The sequence below is a fragment of the Aethalodelphis obliquidens genome, unplaced genomic scaffold (genome assembly GCF_003676395.1).
Source record: "Aethalodelphis obliquidens isolate GAN/ISIS:26980383/991018 unplaced genomic scaffold, ASM367639v1 scaffold9, whole genome shotgun sequence".
Taxonomy (NCBI): Eukaryota; Metazoa; Chordata; class Mammalia; order Artiodactyla; family Delphinidae; genus Aethalodelphis; species Aethalodelphis obliquidens.
In genome coordinates, this window is record NW_020837953.1 from 45,961,224 (window position 1) to 45,965,047 (window position 3,824).

Below are 3,824 nucleotides of genomic sequence, written 5' to 3' on the forward strand. Positions count from 1 at the left end.
TATATTTGACAGAATGCTGTGTGGTACCCTGGATTGGATCCTGGAACAGAAGAAGGACATGAGTAGAAAAACTAGAAAACCCAAGAAAGATCTTTAACATTTGCCAATGTTAATTTCTTAGTTTTAACAGCTGTACCATGGTTGTGTAAAACGTTAACATTTAAAAGAAACTGGATAAAGGATATGAGGGAATTCTCTGTGCTATCCTTTGTAACTTTTCTGTAAATCTAAAATTATTCCAAAATAAAAAGTTGATTAAAAACAAAAATGTGTATATATATATGTATATACACATATGTATTGCATTTATATTTAAACACATCTACGCAACCAGTGCCTTTAAAAATACACTTTCTTTAGACGAGGCATCAGATGGTGCCTCTGAGATGAGTTGATAATTAAGGGCCCTTTCAACAAACGAACTGCAGGATCATTTTGTTCCCTAATTTGTCTGTATGGCCAGAGGGACCCTACAGAGCTCTTAAAACCCAGTAGGAACCCTGAATTCTCCCGTGTCTGAGTCACACATTAGGGAGAGTTCATTGTAATACAGTCCCACTTTCTGGATCAGAAACTGAGGCACGGACGAGAACTGATGTAATTTAGATTGAGATTTCCTGGAAGATTTAAAAGCAAATTCTTTTCTGCTTTCCAAGCTTGTGCTCGCACACGCACAAAATAATCTATAAACTGTAGCTGTTATACATTTAAGGGGGGAAAAACCCGAAATGACCTTTGTCACTCTTTTCTGGGGCTCTCCGAAGGATCCACGGTTAAAATTGGTGGGTATAATGGGGAATCCAGTCAAAATGAAAGTATTAATTCAGCGCCTAGTCCATGCCCTCCACTTGGCAGGGTACTACCAGGGATGCCCAAGGACTAGTGGGCATTGGGGGTTTTTGCTGCCCAGCATCCTCTTCTAGCAGCACCTGCCCAGTCCTTGGGAAAACCGCTCATCCCACTAGATGCAGTCCGGGGGCTCCCCTGGCCAGTGTGAGTCTTTGTGAGCTTGGGGTGCAGATGAGGCATGCTTGCAGTTCACTGGTCCCACTGCACACCTTCAAAGGGGCATCCCTCTGGCCCTCTGGGTCCCCCAAGCTCCCTGGCCCCATCCTGGGCCTTAGTATTCCTGCCATCCTAGGAGCTGCCTTATTTTCCAATAGATATGAGTGCACCAGAGTCCCAATTATTGTTTGAAACTCACAAACTCTAACCGATATGCCTACACGGAGGAAGGAAACGGGGGACCCTCACTCTTCATCCTGTGCACCTCTCACTGGACATGACCTGAGACCACTTTGGACAAATGCCTCCATCCTTCTTCAGTGGGACTGGAAACGTTAAAGTAAACTACCAAACACGAAGGCCCTTGTACTCTAGCCAAGAGGTGCTCTGTGCCCCGGAAGTATTTCCGTAGTGATTGTTCAGGCTGGTCCCACCTCTCCCCATCCCCAGGATCCTCGAGGCGCCATTCTACAACAAAGCATCAGGCCATGGCAATCACAGATTATCCCATCTCTAAATGACAAACTTTGAAGACTGTCTCTTTCTATTTGAAGTCACTCCTAAACGATGGAACCCAGATAGGAGAGAAGAGATGAAACTAGTAACTATTAATGCAGAAGCAGCGTAGAAGCCGTCTCCCTCAGGTTATTGTCTGGAAGCTTCCGCAAGCCTCAGATCCAAGGGGCAGGGAGCTAGCTGGTTTGCAGCCCTTGTGATAAGTCAGTGGCTCCTGGTGACATCACTGTGCCCTGGGCACTGGCCTCGCTCTTCCCTTAGCTGTTCCCTAACAGCAGAGCCAGTTTCGTGGGAGTGCAGCCTGTACAGCCACACGGGACCCTGCGCTTAGCAGAGCCTGCCTCTGGGCTGTCGTCAAATTGAAATTAGTAACGACTTTTGAACAAGGGCCCGCATTTTCATTTTGCGCCAGGCCTATGAATTGTGGAGCCGATTCTGCCTAACAGCTTCCACAGGCCTTCAGGCTGCAGGTCACGAGGATCTGGTCATCCCACTTCGAACTCCTAACCCAGTGCGGAATCAGGACTTGGTGCCCATTTCCCCAGAGGGCCTGGCACAGAGCAGGTGCTGCAGCAAAAGATGGGGACCGACCCACCCAGAGGGTCGGGGCAAGTGGGGCTGGGTGGGACCAGAATCCTCCCTCCCGCTGAACCCAGGGCCCCCCAGGGGACACCTACAAATAGAGAACCCGCATCCAGTGCTTGGGGCTGGCCAGAAACTGGTTCATCAGAAGTCAGAGAGGGGTTTTGCTGGTTTTGTGAATTGTATCCATTTGGGGATTGTATAAGTCTGCTAGGGCTGCCCTAACAAAGTACTGCAGAAAATTTGTTTTCTCACAGTTCTGGAGGCTGGAAGTCTGAGATCAGGAAGTCAGCAGAGCTGATTCCTCCTGAGGCCTCTCTCCTTGGCTCGTGGATGGCCGTCCTTTCCCTGTGTCCTCACATGCTCTGCCTTCTATGCCTGTCTGTGTCCACGTTTCCCCTTTTTATAAGGACACCAGTCATATTGGATTAGAACCCACCCTAATGACCTCATTTTAACCTAATTACCTCTTTAAAGACCCTATCTCCAAATTCAGTCACATTCTGAGGTCCTGGGGGTTAGGACTTCAAGTATGGATTTGTGGGGGGAGGAGGGGGTGACACTGTTCAGCCTGTCACTGGGATTTTTCTGGACACTTCAAAATCGTTTTAATAGCTTAATGTCTTTCCAGCCGAGAAATGATCGACCCTGGGGTCTGTTCTCTACCCACAGGAAGAGGCATCGAAAGACCTGGGAGCCAGAAGAATGGGGCTCTGGGAGATTGCTCAAGGGCGTGAGGCTTGGTTACTGAATCCTCGCTTCCAGATAGACACAGAGGACAGGGGCCAGCTGTGCCCGAGTCCTGCAGGGCTTGAGGAAGAGGAATGATGTGAGCTAGATGATTTGGGTCAGAGATGGGAAAAGACCTAGGGTTGGCGGGGGAGGGGTCGGAGGCTGAGGAGGTTGTGAGACCCACACTGGGCTGGAGGTAGGAGAGCATCCCAGAGGCGGGGCCAGGTTTGTAACAGTGGTTCCCAAACGGCCTGGGAGCTTTGTAAGCCCTGAGACTCTGTTTCCCCCATCTTGGGTGGGGCCTGAGCATCTGCACACTTAGAAAGTTCCCCAGGTAGGATGTAAGTGAAACAAGACTGTTGAAGTTGGCTCATAGCTCCCTGGGGGTTCGTATACTTTTGAACATTTTGATATTTTCCATAACAAAGTTTTTTGTTGTTTGTTTGTTTGTTTGTTTTTAAAGAGAGAGTGGATGGGGGAGGGAAAGAGAGGGACCTGGGGGAGGAGAGAATGAGAATAGGAAAAAAACTTGCAGGAGGTTCCGTTACCAGCCCCGGTAAGGACAAAGATCGAAGGAGGAAACCCTGTATCTGCCCCGGGCTTCATCTGACACGGGGGAAGCAGCGCCTCCTGGTGGCGAGAGGCGGCAGTAATAGCCGGGTCAGGACCTGGAGTCTGGGTGTGAATCTGAAACCAGGAACGTGATGACCAGGGATGACTGTACAGGGGGAAGCGGGGCAAGCCCTCGGAGCAGGCTTTTGACCTTGGTTATACCGTGACCCCTCTGCGCATCTACCAATGCCTATAGACCCGAAAGATAAAGGCGAAAAAAACACATGGATTACAAAGCAGAATAAATATAGTGTAATATAATTATCAAAATAGTTGATAAAAGCAAATTTGTTACAGTGGTACATGTGCCCCTAGTAGCACATTAAATAAGATCCAGCAGCAGCTGGTCTAATAACGATTGTAATTTAAAAGCAGTG